The following is a 16,038-nucleotide window of genomic DNA, read 5'->3' as shown; positions in this document are numbered from 1 at the left end:
TCACACAAATCTAAACATTGACAGGGTGGAGATGTTGGCAGTAGTAACAGCAGTGAGTGACTTAAGACCATTAATGGGGGCCTGCGGTCAGTAATCCAACAGTGATTACTAGATGTTTAGACAGCTGGCTAGACTTAATCCCAAAAAAGTTAACTGACATGAGCCATTTGAGTGACCAACAACAAAACTGCTGATGCACAACCAAATTTTGAAATTGCACCATGTGTATTCTACCTCAACCTGTAAATTGAGACGTATATAATTTTAGGATCTATTTTTTTCTGGCCATGTTACTTTAGTTGAAAAACCAACATGTGAAAGCAGAGTGACACTAAAGATCTTCAAAATACAGAAAACAATTCAACAAAACAAAGTGGCAACAGGTCATACACTTTTATTCACACGAGCATTTAACTAGGAAGTTAGGATTTCTCAACATGTCCAGACACATACAATACATTTACACAGATGTCATTGGCAACATGTTTAAACAAACGTTTACATTAAGTAATCAAAAAATGGATTGAATGTCTTTGCTATGGGTAACAAATATCTGTAATGAGTGAATATTACCCAAACTTGCATTTGGTAACATGATTGCTAATCAAGTCAGTATTATCCATTAAGTATACATTAGAACTGCAACACTACATGTGAGGTGGACTTGAAACCTTACTCAGTCATCCGCACGTGTCCATCGATCTGGCAACGGCCAGCTGATTGCAGTCAGGTAGGAGGCATGTCGAAGAACGGAGTGACCTGAAAAAGGCTCGCACAAGAGTAAATACAGCAGATGGCTGTGAACACATCTGGGTACTGTGTATATAACCAAGTCAACCAAAGGCAAATTACTCCATCTCGACTATGAGACTAAACCTGTAGTGAGGTCAATGAAAAGCAACCAAATGAAGTCAAATTGCACCATAGAACGTTACAGGATGACTCCACTACCTGCCACGTTTACCTGTTGGTGACGCAGGTTTACCTGGGATACCTTAGCGGTGGACTCAACTTCACCGGAAGCGACGCTGCGAGCGAGCGCCCACCGACAGGCAGCGTCCGGTGCGTCGCTGTGAGGACAAGGAAAGCCCAAAATGTAACATGATTGCGCAATAGACCATAGTCAAATGAAATTCAAAATACATTTAACGTTTCATTTAAAAACGTTCACAAAATAAAATCAGGCAGTAATTAACTAGGCTCTTATACACATCTTATTTACAATAACCGTATGCACACCTTGGTTTGCGAGGTTTAGAGTCAATGCATTGGTCAGCTCTGCCACAGACTGGTTCAAGCCTGATCAACATGATCCAAAATGGAGATACATTTCGTCGAAGTCCCTCTGTTGAAAATCAAGAGAACTTTCACACGCGCTCCTGGGTGAAAGAGAGGCGCTAGAAACAAATGAAACTGGTTGCGACTTGAACTGGTTGGAACTGGTGTCAATGTGCATGTCGTCGTATACAATGTCCATCAGATACTGTGTTGTATTCTTTGGCGCCATTGCGCCTAGTGGTCGTGTAATTCTGCCGATATTCTCGGTCGCCATATACGTCATATCTTCGCCGTTGCCCGTCAAAAGTTGTTCTTGGTTGACCGGTTTAGTGAGCACCCTCTTCTGTTCGCAACGAATGTATTTTTTGAGAGTGGCTTTGACAAGGTTGGTGCGCCACCGTTTCAGGCCTTCCTTGGAACTCAAATGGAGAACTTTCCTCAGTCTGCACTTTGAAAGTTTACCAGATCTTCTGGAGTCGCAAGGTTTCAGTACTTCGAATTCCACTTTAGTTTCCATGCTGTCCAAGAACATTTCACAAAATGTTTAAAAAATAAATCGTGTCTGTGAGTTAGCCGTTTGTAATATCAACTCAGCCAGCTAAGTTAGCTAGATCATTCACAATTATACAGCTGGATAAATTCAACTGAATCAAAATAAAATGTTCGAGTATAAAAAGTCAATGCACTTAACGTTACAATGATGCGTCTTACGTCAAAAAATTAATAGATTAAAATGCCAAAGTCCCCCTCGCTGTGGTAACGCAAAATGGAATGATCCGTAAAACGTTGACAGCACATTGCTATCTTCGGAAAAGAAAGTTCCCATGATCCTTTGGAGCAAAAACCTCTTCTTCTATGAGGTTAAACGGCGGTTGGGATCCAATTTGTTGAATTACCGCCACCTACTAGACTGGAGTACAACTCCCTTATACTTTTCTTGAAAAATACAAATGTACTAAATGAACACCCTACCATCGAACACTACACTCACTAATTTCAAAGTTATATAAAATAAAATTAACACCAGCCTACTCCACTAATTAAATGTATTTATTCCTACCTCATGCCATCATCCTGAAAGGATGGGACATCACCACTTAACATACCCTGTACCTCTTCTGATGTCAAGTCTCGCACACCCAAATACCTCTCTGCAGCTGCCACCACAACCTCAATTTTCTGCGACTTCCATTCCATCCCTGCAGTACAGTTGATAACAATTTCTACATTTGCTAAATATCCAATCTTACTGAAACGTATACCACTGGCCTATCCCTCTGTACTGGTATATCTCAACTAGTCTCAACACTCCTCCCCCTTAACCCATCTTCCTCTACTTTCTTCACTGCCTCAGAACTTCTGCACTACTCTAACCCTGGAAACCTCAACCTGACTCTCTCGCACGGGACATTTCTGATCCCCAGCTCCATGGGCACCCCTACAATTAACACGTACCACTACTTTCCCCAATACTACACATTCCTTTGTCTCATGCCCTTCTGCACACCTTGGCCTCTCCCTCCTACACATGTCCATAAACTTGACACCTGTAACATCGTAATGTATTTGGCACATACGCTCCTACAGGATAACTTATATATCCTAACTTCACTTTGTCAGGCAAAGACTCAACTTCAAAACTCAAACGAACAGACAATGACTCTTCTGTTTCCCCACTCGCCACCCTGTCTGCGTCACATCAAACGACGAGCATCACATACACCGGGAATCTTTGCCCTCAGCTGGTCAACTTTTATATTTACTGCTACCCCAGTTATCACTCCTTTCATTGGTGACCTTTTCTTGAGAGCAAAACAATTCACGTTCTTTGCCCCCATTTGTTTTACTCCGAGCGCCTTCTCCCTCTGACCAACAAAAACACAAACAATTATCACTAGACCACTTTTGGTTACCCTCACCAATTCCACATTACCCAACTCTTTTTTCACCCACCGTGAAACAACAAATGAATCAGCCAAAAGGCAAGAGTCCACTTTTTCCATGAACTTCACTCCTACTGTCACAGACTCATTTCTTACCCTCCCTGCATACCTCGGTCCCCGATAACTTCACCACACCTACCACCTCCGATACTTCACCCTCATTCACTTCCATTTCTCCTCCTGTCTTCAGCTCCCTCTGCTTACACTTTCTATCATTCTTATTTAACAAACCATCTACTTTTTCCCACCATTTTTTATCTCAAGCTCACCCTCTTCTTCCCTCTCTCTCTTAGACCTCCTCTCCCTCTCTTTTTCCCTCCATTCCTCCTCCGTTTTCCAAGTATACGACTCCTTATGATAATACTGCACTACTCCCGACAACCATCTTGTTCTTGCTTTCTCTAGGGACTCCCTTTCCGCGTAGAGTAAAAACAGTGGACTTCTCTGTAATGTAAAATGTATTATAAGCTCCACCTATACAGGGTCGTCACTAGTTACCATGGCCACAAAGTTCTACACCTAGCGTATTTCTACAATTTCTCTTCTTAAAATGTGATTTAAAACCTAACCGTAATCACACTGCTAACCGAATGCCTAACCTTAAATGAAGTACCATGCTCAGATTCCTAATGACGTCTCAGATTTCATTATTTGCAAACAGGGACAGTTTCGTTGCAAACAAGACACACCGATTTGGCATTGGAAAAATCAGTTAAAAAAGAAGCGTCCCTTTTTCAGGACCCTGTCTTTCAAATATCATTTGTAAAAATCCAAATAACTTCACAGATTTTAATTGTAAAGGGTTTAAACACTGCTTCCCATGCTTGTTCAATGAACCACAAACAATTATGGTTGTGGAACGGTCCTTAAGATACTAACAGCTTACAGACGGTAGGCAATTAAGGTCACAGTTATGAAAATGTAGGACACTAAAGGGGCCTTTCTACTGACTCTGAAAAACACCAAAAGAAAGATGCCCAGGGTCCCTGCTCATCTGCGTGAACGTGCCTTAGGCATGCTGCAAGGAGGCATGACTGCAGATGTGGCCAGGGCAATAAATTGCAATGTCCGTACTGCGAGACGCCTAAGACAGTGCTACAGGGAGACAGAATGGACAGCTGATCGTCCTCACAGTGGCAGACCATGTGTAACAACACCTGCACAGGATCGGTACATCCGAACATCACACCTGTGGGACAGGTACAGGATGGCAACAACAACTGCCTGAGTTACACCAGGAACGCACAATCCCTCCATCAGTGCTCAGACTGTCTGCAATAGGCTGAGAGAGGCTGGACTGAAGGCTTGTAGGCCTGTTGTAAAGCAGGTCCTCACCAGACATCCTCGGCAACAACGTCACCTATGGGCACAAACATACCGTCGCTGGACCAGACAGGACTGGCAAAAAGTGCTCTTCGCTGATGAGTTGCGGTTTTGTCTCACCGGGGGTGATGGTCGGATTCCCCCCAGAAATGTCTGGGAACTTGCAGGTGCCTTGGTGGAAGAGTAGGGTAACATCTCACAGCAAGAACTGGCAAATATGGTGCCGTCCATGAGGAGGAGATGCACTGCAGTACTTAATGCAACTGGTGGCCACACCAGATACTGTTACTTTTGATTTTGACTCCCCCTTTGTTCAGGGACACATTATTCCATTTCTGTTAGTCACATGTCTGTGGAACTTGTTCAGTTTATGTCTCAGTTGTTAAATCTTATGTTCATACAAATATTTACACATGTTAAGTCTGCTGAAAATAAACGCAGTTGACAGTGAGAGGATGTTTCTTTTTTTGCTGAGTTTATGATAAAATGAACACATAGGACTATCTCTCTGTCCATTCTTGGTCTGTAATTTTGGCAGTGGTGCAAAAAGTACCCAATTGTCATACCCAAGTAAAAGTAAAGATACCTTAATAGAAATGACTCAAGTGAAAGTTACCCAGTAAAATACTACTTGAGTAAAAGTCTAAAAGTGTTTGGTTTTAAATATACTTAGCTAAGTATCAAAAGTATACGTAATTGCAAAAATATACTAAAGTATCAAAAGTAAAAGTATAAATCATTTCAAATTCCTTATTTTTCTTGGATAACCAGGGAAAATGTACGGAGTAAAAAGTAAATTATTTATCTACGAACGTAGTGAAGTAAAAGTTATCAAAAATATAAATAGTAAAGTACATATACCCCAAAAAACGACTTATGTAGTACTTAAAAGTATTTTTACTTAAGTACTTTACACCACTGAATTTTGGTAATTTGTATGGCATTATAAACTATTCTGCTAATATGTAAAATTATGTAGAATTGCATGAAATGTTAATAAAAAGCTATCAAAAATCCCATGTTGCCATGTAATGCTTAAAGGACAAAAAACAGTTTCTAAAACTGCATATGTAAGGCTCTGGTCTGTCCAACAAGTGATGGTAAACGGTATAGACATATTCTCTGCTATCCACTTTGTTTTAATTATTATTTTGGGTATAGTGGAGGTTCACTGTTATTGTTTTTTCAAGAGTTCAGAGATGGTTAGGTAACATATTTACTGAAGAGAGCGCCATCTATTTGTTTTTAGTAAAGTCTAGCCATTCCAGCCTGGATGGGGGAGAAATCTGGTTATTTTGGAAAAAAAGTTCAGTTGTATGCAGGTTGTCTCTTGAGAGGTCCACCCCAAAATAGACAAAATAAAAAAGCATAAGCGACATTTATATTAGTAGCAGACATACAGTACATGCAGACATGCATACATATTCTTCCACCAGGTGGCACATTTAACTATCAGTATTATTATTGTGCCACAAGAGGGCAGCCCAGCAACACAACTCAGTTCATTAAGGGCTAAGCCTATAGGCTATGATTACCACTGATCAGATATTTATTATTTTACAGTCAGTGTGTTCATTTCGTACATAGCCTTTTGTTGTGCGAACTGTTTCTGGCTGTGGATAACAAGCAATGCCCAGTGTTGAGCAATGCTCACAACAACCGACGAATACAGCATGATTGAGGAGGCAACGGTCTAGAATAGATGCCAGTGAAAAGACAAGTACAGACATTAGGCCCCGTTTTCACACAAACACATGCACACACACAGGTTTACCATGTGTTTTTATTTCTATTTATCTGATCTAATATTGAAGATAATAATATTTATTTATCTGATCTAATATTTATTAATACTTTTATTATTACATGGTATTACTTTTCTATTATTTCTCTATTTTCTGTCTCTCCGCAATGTCGAGACACACACACACACACACACACACACACACACACACACACACACACACACACACACACACACACACACACACACACACACACACACACACACACACACACACACACACACACACACACACACACACACACACACCTCAAAGATAGGGCTGTCTGTAATGCCATGGAATAATGTAATGTCAGCCTATTTCCTCTGCTCAAATCTCTACTATGTTGACTATTGTAATGTGTTTCACTGATTCTATATTCATTCACTCTCTATGGGTTCAATGCAGTTCTGATATCACAATATGTCTTGATTCTTGTATTCCTTGAAAGTTAATTTGTAGAGTATATCCATATATTTATATATCTAAATGTTTTGTATATTTCTGGTGTACTTTTGCTGACCAAAACAAATCTGTCATCTGGCCTACTTGTTTCCATGATTTACTGACCTGTTATCTGGCCTTCTTGTTTCCCTAATTTACTAAGCTGTGATATTTTCATTACCAGAGGACTACTCTATATCTCATTTGTAGTCCCACAAGAAAATACTAGGCCTACTAGGTCTACAAGAAAATACTAGGCCAACTAGGCCTACAAGAAAAACTCGGCCTACTAAGCCTACAAGAAAATACTAGGTCTACTAGGTCTACAAGAAAATACTAGGTCTACTAGGTCTACAAGAAAATACTAGGCCTACTAGTCCTACAAGAAAATACTAGGCCTACTAGAAAATACTTGGCCTACTAGGCCGACAAGAAAATACTAGGTCTACTAGGTCTACAAGAAAATACTAGGCCTACTAGGTCTACAAGTAAATACTAGGCCTACTAGGCCTACAAGAAAATACTAGGCCTACTACCAAGTCTACAGGAAGACACTTGGCCTACAATAAAATACTAGCCCTACTAGGTTTACAAGAAGATACTAGGCCTACAAGAAAATACTAGGCCTACAAGAAAATACTAGGCCGACAAGAAAATACTAGGCCTACTAGGACAAGAAAATACTAGGCCTACTAAGCCTACAAGGAAATACTAGGTCTACTAAGTCTACAAGAAAATACTAGGCCTACAAAAAATACTAGGCCTACTAGGTCTACAAGAAAATACTAGGTATACAAGAAAATACTAAGCCTACAAGGCCTACAAGAAAATACTAGGCCTACTAGGTCTAGAAGAAAATACTAGGCCTACAAGAAAATACTAGGCCTACTAGGCCTACTAGAAAATACCCTTGATTTCTTATTAAAAAAAAGGCAGTGTAGTTGGCATCTCTTCCCCTTGTTAGTGTTCACTCGCCCCATAACCCACCTCACAACTTTAATCATTTATTGAATAACTCATCATTCCTCATATACAGATATATTTCAGTATTACACCTTCCCTCCCTCTCTTCATCCCTCTCCTCCTCCCCTGACTCCCTCGCTCCTCCCCCCCTCCCTCCCTCCCTCCCTCCCTTGATTCATAAAATAAGTCTCAGGCTGCTTTGAGAGGGTGTGATGTGCTCACGATAACACGCTCTGTCTAAGACAACTGAGCGGCTCTTTCTCTTCCTCTTCCTCTGTTTCTTCCTCTGTTTCCCAGTACAAAGCATTGTCTCACTCTCACCTCACAGTCAGAGTTATTTTATTGTTTGACAGCAGAGACAGTTTTTTGTCTTTGCTTGTCATATCCACTTGGATATGTCCTTGATGACTCAATATCAGTGGACTTTAGAACTTTACTCAGACAGTTGAAACATTTGTTGTGGGTGGTTTGGTACTCCTTCTTCGCTCCTTTGGTCTTCATCTGTCTCTCTCAAATGTCTCTTTCGTCTCCCTCTCTCTCTTCAACAACTATGAGATCAAGTTGCTTTTCATCCCTCCATCTCTTTACTCAATTGACCTTTCTCTGACCTGCTTCTTTCTCTCTCTGTCCCCTCCCTCTACCTCCCTCCCTCACTTCATCTCTCCTTTTTTCTCTCTCTGTCCTTTTCTCTGTTCCCTCTCTCCATCTCACCTTCTTTCTTCCCCATTCCATCATGTTGTATATGTACACATGCTGTGCCTTGCTTGAAGGGCTCTTGGTTCCAACCAGTGTTAACACTTCTTTGGGATAGGGGGCAGTATTTTGACGTCCGGATGAAAAGTGTGCCCAAAGTAAACTACCTGCTACTCAGGCCCAGAGGCTAGGATATGCATATAATTGGTAGATTGTGATAGAAAACACTCTAAAGTTTCTAAAACTGTTAAAATAATGTCTGTGAGTATAACAGAACTTATTTGGCAGGCGAAACCCCGAGGACAAAACAGCCAGGATTTTTTTGTTTGTTGAGTTGACTGTGTTTTCTATTAGTTTTCTATGGGGAACAAGATTTATGAGACACCTGGTTGCAGTTTCTATGGATTCCATCAGAGGTCAACAGTCTTTAGAAATTGGTTGATGTTTTTCCTTTGAGAAATGAAGAAGTACGGCTATTCAGCATGAGAGTCAAGCCAAGTGGACTCTTTTGCTTGGGGCGTGCGACCTGTGGCTCGCTCCACTTTGATTTTATCCGCTATTGAACACAGTATACTCCGTCTTAAATTGTATCGATTATTTACGTTTTAGGATACCTAAGGATGGATTAGGAAAGTTGTTTGAAATGTTTGGACAAAGTTTACAGGTAACTTATTAGATCATTTGTAGTCATGTTGGGCGAGTTCGAACCGGTGTTTTTCTGAATCAAACGCGCCAAATAAATTGAAATTTTGGGGATATAAAAAAGGAGTTTATCGAACAAAAATACCATTTGTGATGTTTCTGGGACATATTGGAGTGCCAACAGAAGAAGATCTTCAAAGGTAAGGCATGAAATATATTGTTATTTCTGACTTTTGTGTCGCTACCTGCCTGGTTGAAAATGATTGTTATGCATTTGTATGGTGGGGTGCTGTCCTCAGATAATCTCATGGTTTGCTTTTGTCGTAAAGCCCTTTTGAAATCTGACACCGCGGCTGGATTAACAAGAAGTTAAGCTTTATTTTGACATATTGCATGTGTATTTTCAAGAATGTTAAATATTTACAATTCTGTAGTTTGAATTTGGCACCCTGCACTTTCACTGGATGTTGGTCAGGTGGGACGCAAGGTTTTAACAGTGATCCAGACAGCATTACATACTGTAAGTGTGGAGGAAAACACTCCATCTAAGGCGTTATGCATCCAATGTTCCTACATACATAACATGGTAACACACACACACACACATATTCCACTCCTGTCTCAAGGTTCAGAGGTATACCGTTGAAATACAAGTTGTACCAGGCTGCATGTGCTCCAATAATTTTGTTTGGTTGTGTTAGGATTTAGTGCTGCAGTAAAATAAACTGGTTTGGAGTTTTAGTCTCGTTTGGGGTTTGGAGTTTTAGCTTTGCACTAGCCTGGATCACATGTGACGTTACACTCATTTCTGGGAGGCAAAGATGTTGCCAAAAACCATAATGAGACTTGAAATGATCATGTATATCAATCAGATAATATAGCATTCAGTGTGTGTGTGTGTGTGTGTGTGTGTGTGTGTGTTGTGAGGCGGGATGGGTGGGGAGGTGACTTTCAGCCAGTCAGCAGCATCATCATCTTTCTCTGCAGAGCCACTGCACTGCCGAGGAAACTTCAACTGAGCCTCGTTCTCAGGAACACACACACATGTAAACACATGTACAAACACACTCACACACTGTCATCCTCCTCTAGGATAGTTTATGATCACTGATGCAGAGGAGGCTGTGTCAACACATATGCAGTGTCTGTGTCTGTAAGATATAACTGGCCTCAGATCAGCTCTCAGAGGCATATTGGGGAAGAAAACACTAGTGCCTCTGTACAGAATCATAGTCTTCTAGTTGCTGTTTCATTCATTGTCCCAATGTGTGGTTATGTTGCATATTACTGTAGTGATTGTAACACAATTTAAAATGCCTACAATAACATTGCAGTATGTCTCTGTATGTATACTGAGTGTACAAAACATTAAGAACACCTTCCTAATATTGAGTTGCACCCCCTTTTGTCCTCAGAACAGCCTCAATTGATCAGGGCATGGACTCTACAAGGTGTCAAAAGCGTTCAAAAGGGATGCTGGCCCATGTTGACTCCAATGCTTCCCACAGTTGTGTCAAGTTGGCTGGATGTCCTTTGGGTGGTGGACCATTCTTGATACACACGGGAAACTGTTGAGCGTGAAAAAACAGCAGAGTTGCAGTTCTTGACACAAACCGGTGCTCCTAGCACCTACTACCATACCCCGTTCAAAGGCATCTTTTGTCTTGCCCATTCACCCTCTGAATGGCACACATACACAATCCATGTCTCAAGTATAGATATAATCCCGAAAGTCACTGTGTGTGTAGGTTAGTTAATAACCCGGCAGTGAAAAGGATCTAGGATCATCTTCCCATCCCCAAATCCTAACTTCATCCATTAGTTGGGAAAATGCAAAACTGACCCAAGATCAGGGTCTATGGGCAACTTAACCATACTCTGTTGACAACCTAGCAAAATAGGTAACCTAAGGTCACATAAGGTCACAGCAACTGCAAGGTCAGATAAGGAAACTGCGAGCACTGTAGTTACTAGGCTACATCATTTATTGGTTTTACCAATCAGATGGATGTCTGCTGAGCAACCATTTTGGTTCTTGGGACACATGATTCATTAAAATAACCCACTTACCTCTCAAAGTGAGTGTAAACAATAGTTGAAGCGAGCCTGTCTGTCTGCAGTACTTGGGTGGAAAGAGCATTTCATGTGGGGCAGTGGACAAGGGACAATAGGACCGTGTTCGTTTTATGAAGAACAGGACCGTGTTCATTTTACGGGCATGCAACACACAACATTTTGTTTTTAATTGTTAACCTCTTGGGGCTAGGTGGGACGCTAGCGTGCCACCCGTGGTGCACTCCATCAACAGCAGGTGCATTTCAAGAGCGGCAAATTTGAATCCAAATAAATGTCAAAATTCAAATTTTTCAAAAATACAACTATTTTACACCATTTGAAAGATAAACATCTCCTTAATCTAACCACGTTTTACGATTTCAAAAAGGTTTTACGGCGAAAGCATAAATTTAGAGTATGTTAGGACAGTACATTTACAAGAGTTGTGTGTAATGTTTTGTCAAGTCAAAGACAGGGTCACCAAAACCATAAAACCAGCTAAAATGATGCACTAACCTTTTACAATCTCCATCAGATGACACTCCTAGGACATTATGTTAGACAATGCATGCATTTTTAGTTCTATCAAGTTCATATTTATATCCAAAAACAGCGTTTTACTATGGCATTGATGTTGAGGAAATCGTTTCCCTCCAATAACCGGCAGTCAAGTCAGCGTAACAAATTAAATAATTAAAATTAGAAAACATTGGTAAAATATTATATTGTCATTTAAAGAATTATAGATTTACATCTCTTGAACGCAATCAACTTGCCAGATTTAAAAATAACCTTACTGGGAAATCACACTTTGCAATAATCTGAGCACTGCGCCCAGAAAATACGCGTTGCGATACAGACTAGACGTCATGTTGGGGAGATCTAAAATCGAAAATACTATGTAAATAATCCATTACCTTTGATTCTCTTCATCAGATGTCACTTCCAGGTATCACAGGTCCATAACGAATGTAGTTTTGTTCAAAAAAGCTCATCATTTATGTCCAAAAATCTCCGTCTCGTTAGCACATGATGTAAGCCAGCCGGACTTCTCGTCATGAACGAGGGGAAAAAATATATTTCCGTTCGTTCAAACATGTCAAACGTTGTATAGCATAAATCATTAGGGCCTTTTTTAACCAGAACATGAATAATATTCAAGGTGGACGAATGCATACTCTTTTATAACGTATTGGAACGAGGGTACCCAACATGAACTAGCGCGCCAGGTGTCTAATGGGCCATCATCGTTCCATGGCTCTTGTTCGGTCAGATCTCCCTCCAGAAGACTCAAAACACTTTGTAAAGGCTGGTGACATCTAGTGGAAGCAATAGGAAGTGCCAAAATATTCCTAAACCCCTGTGTTTTTCAATGGGATAGGTTTAAAGTCAATACAACACATCAGGTATCCACTTCCTGTCAGAAAATGTCTCAGGGTTTTGCCTGCCAAATGAGTTCTGTTATACTTACAGACACCATTCAAACAGTTTTGGAAACTTTAGAGTGTTTTCTATCCATATATAATAAGTATATGCATATTCTAGTTACTGGGTAGGATTAGTAACCAGATTAAATCGGGTACATTTTTTTTATCCAGACGTGCAAATGCTGCCCCCTAGACCTAACAGGTTAAGGAAAACTAAACAAGTCTGTTGTCCCTCCCTTCCTGTTTGAGTCAGGTTTCTTCTGTTTGGCTACATGCAGGACCATACATCCACATCAATAGGTTTATATTTCTATGAGTTTACCAGTCAAGTTCCCATGGTCAGAGGTGCTGCACCCATTCTAGTGATTCTATTTCTATGCATCCATCCCAGCCAGTCACATGGTGGATGGCAACAAACTAGGGAAGAACATAAACACCCTAATTGCCTAATTCCTCTCTGCAATGCAGTCTATTGTTTTTCAAGTGCTGGCCTGGTCGCAGATCTCAGATCTGTTTGTGTTGCCAACAACAAACCTATAAATAAGCTAATGTTATCCCCCATGGTTATTACGGCTTCCGTATTTGGATTCATTTCTGTATCGGTTCTCTGGTTCTACTAAGGCCTTTCTCTCTCTACTCAATCCTATCTTCTTTCCCTCTCATCTTGGTTAGTTTCACCTGTCCAGATCTATCAGAATCCCTGCAAACAAAGAGTAGAAGATGAGCAGAGGAAGTCACGTAGGACTACTGAGGTACAACCCAAGTCTCCCCAGTCATCCCTCTGGAGAAGAGGATTGAGATGCAGCCTAATAGGTTTCTCTGTACTGTGTAAGACTATAGGAGATGAGTAGAGGAAGCCACTAAGGAGTATTTAGACACATACCAAATCTCCCCAGCTGTCTGAGAGGATTGAGAATGAAATACAGCCTAATATATTGAACAAAAATATAAATGCAACATGTAAAGTGTTGGTCCCAAGTTTCATGAGCTGAAATAAAAGATCCCAGAAATGTTCCATACGCACAAAAAGGTTATTCCCTGTTGGTGACCATTTCTCCTTTGACAATATATTCATCCACCTAACAGGTGTGGCATGTCAAAAAGCTGATTAAAGAGAATGATCATTACAAGGTGCACAGGTGCTGGGGACAATAAAAGGTCACTCTAAAATGGGCAGTTTTGTCACACAGCACAATGTCACAGATGTCTCAAGTTTAGAGGGAGCTTGCAATTGGCATGCTGAATGCAGGAATGTCCAACAGAGCTGTTGCCAGATAATTTAATGTTAATTTCTCTGCCATAAACCGCCTCCAACGTCGTTTTAGAGAATTTGGCAGTACGTCCAACCGGCCTCACAACTGCAGACCACCTGTAACCATGCCAGCCCAGGACCTCCACATCCGGCTTCTTCACCTGCGGGATCGTCTGAGGAGGGGGGAGGATGGCACTGAGGGGTATTTCTGTCTGTAATAAAGCCCTTTTGTTTGGAAAAACTCATTCTGATTGGCTGGGCCTGGCTCTCCAGTGGGTGGGCATGGCTCCCAAGTGGGTGGGCCTATGCCCCCCCATGGCTGTGTCCCTGCCCAGTGACATCAGCTGATGTAAAAAGTGCTTTAAAAATACATCTGATTGACTTGATATGAAATCCATAAAATAGGGCCTAAATAAATTGATTGATTTCCTTCTACTAAATCTTTGAAATTGTTGAATGTTGCACAGATTGTTGAATGTCACACATATTACTCTTTGCTGTCTAAGGGTATAGGAGATGAGGAGAGGAAGCCACATCTCAGAGATACACCTCAAGTCTCCCCATTCATCCCTGTGGAAATGAGGTTTGAGATACAGCCTAATAGGTTTCTCTGTGCTGTCTGACTACACTCGCAGCACGCGCTCCAGCAGGTATATTTCACTGGTCACCCCCAAAGCCAATTCCTCCTTTGGCCACCTTTCCTTCCAGTTCTCTGCTGCCAATGACTGGAACGAACTGCAAAAATCACTGAAGCTGGAGACTCATATCACCCTCACTAGCTTTAAGCACCAGCTGTCAGAGCAGCTCACAGATCACTGCACCTGTACATGGCCCGTCTATAAATAGCCCATCCAACTACCTCATCACCATATTGTTATTTATTTGATTTATTTTGCTCCTTTGCACACCAGTACCGCTACTTGCACACTCATCTTCTGCACATCTATCACCCCAGTGTTTAATTTGCCATACTGTAATAATTTCACCCCCCTTATCCTATCTCATTTGCACACACTGTATATAGACTTTTTATATTGTATTATTGACTGTATGTTTGTTTATTTCATGTATAACTCTGTGTTGTTGTTTGTGTCGCACTGCTTTGCTTTATCTTGGCCAGGTCGCAGTTGTAAATGGTTAAATAAAGGTGAAAAAAACCTAAAACTAGAATCCTCTTGCCTGTCTTGGACCCAGGAAGCTAGACTCTGGTAATGAGCAGAGATCAGCTTCACTCCCTGAGCTGTTTACCGACTAACATACAACACACAGTTCCTGACAACTCTGATCCAGAGTCAGTTTTCCCCTCATCACATGTCACAGCATCTCTCTGACCACACTTATCTACTGATCTGAAAACAGACAATATCAGGTCACATCTAACAACTGGAGCTGTCCTCACATTTTGGAATAAGAATAATATAATAATTCTATGACTGTAGACACCTCATAGTAAATAGACCTACCATATTTAGTACGTTACTCTGTGCTGTGTAGACAGCATTTCCAGCGTTACTACTGTTACCTTGGCAACAGCCTGATCACCAGAGAGGATAGACAGGTCTTTACGAGCCCCCCCCGAAAACACAGAACCTAATCATCTACAGTGTCAGTTTGATGAATACCTGCATCTCCCATCGCCACCGCCGCTCCCGAGGACAGACAAAGGGAAAATGGAAATACTTTCTCTTCAGTGTGCTGCATTAAAGAAACATGGGCTGCATCTCAATTGGCACCTTATGCCCTATTTGGTGCACTACTTTCGACCAGGGCCCATAGGGAATAGAGCGCTGTTTGGGACACAGTAATGCTCTTTCTTCCCTCCAGACTTCATTTTTTTGTGGGGAACTGAGTGTTTTGGAGCTCTTGGAATTGTTCACTTTTTTTTTACGAGGCCAGCTGTCCGCCATGGTTTGGTTTCACTCCATCTGAGATGGCCATCTTGACAGATTACATCCATCTCCTTACTAACGCCCACTCTACACCTGCTGCTCTCAATGTGTGTGTGTGTGTGTGTGTGTGTCTGTGTGTGTGTTTGTCTACACTCTATGGCAGTGTGGGACAGAGTGAGTGTGAAGGTGCTGTGAATGTGCTTCTTGAGTCTTCATTAGAGTGGGGGATGTGTGTCTTTAGTTGGAGGCTGTGTGTGACTTCATATGTGTTTGTGCTTGAGTGTCTGTACAGTGTGTTTATTAGGATCCTCATTATCTTCCTGGGGTCCACAAAAAACACTAAAC

At 41.2% G+C, this 16,038-nt stretch overlaps 1 long non-coding RNA gene across 1 annotated transcript; it reads right to left on the bottom strand.

Moving 5' to 3' along the window:
- Window positions 1-378: 378 nt before the first annotated feature.
- On the bottom strand, window positions 379-3,676 carry LOC106609671 (uncharacterized). Its single transcript, XR_001329739.2, has 2 exons — window positions 1,240-3,676; window positions 379-1,070 (listed from the first exon to the last, which is right to left on the bottom strand). It is a non-coding gene; the product is annotated as an uncharacterized lncRNA (long non-coding RNA).
- Window positions 3,677-16,038: the final 12,362 nt, after the last annotated feature.

The sequence above is a fragment of the Salmo salar genome, chromosome ssa07, assembly GCF_905237065.1.
Source record: "Salmo salar chromosome ssa07, Ssal_v3.1, whole genome shotgun sequence".
NCBI lineage: Eukaryota > Metazoa > Chordata > Actinopteri > Salmoniformes > Salmonidae > Salmo > Salmo salar.
Note: the sequence above shows the minus strand (reverse complement) of the source record. Positions and strands in the feature narration are given on the sequence as shown.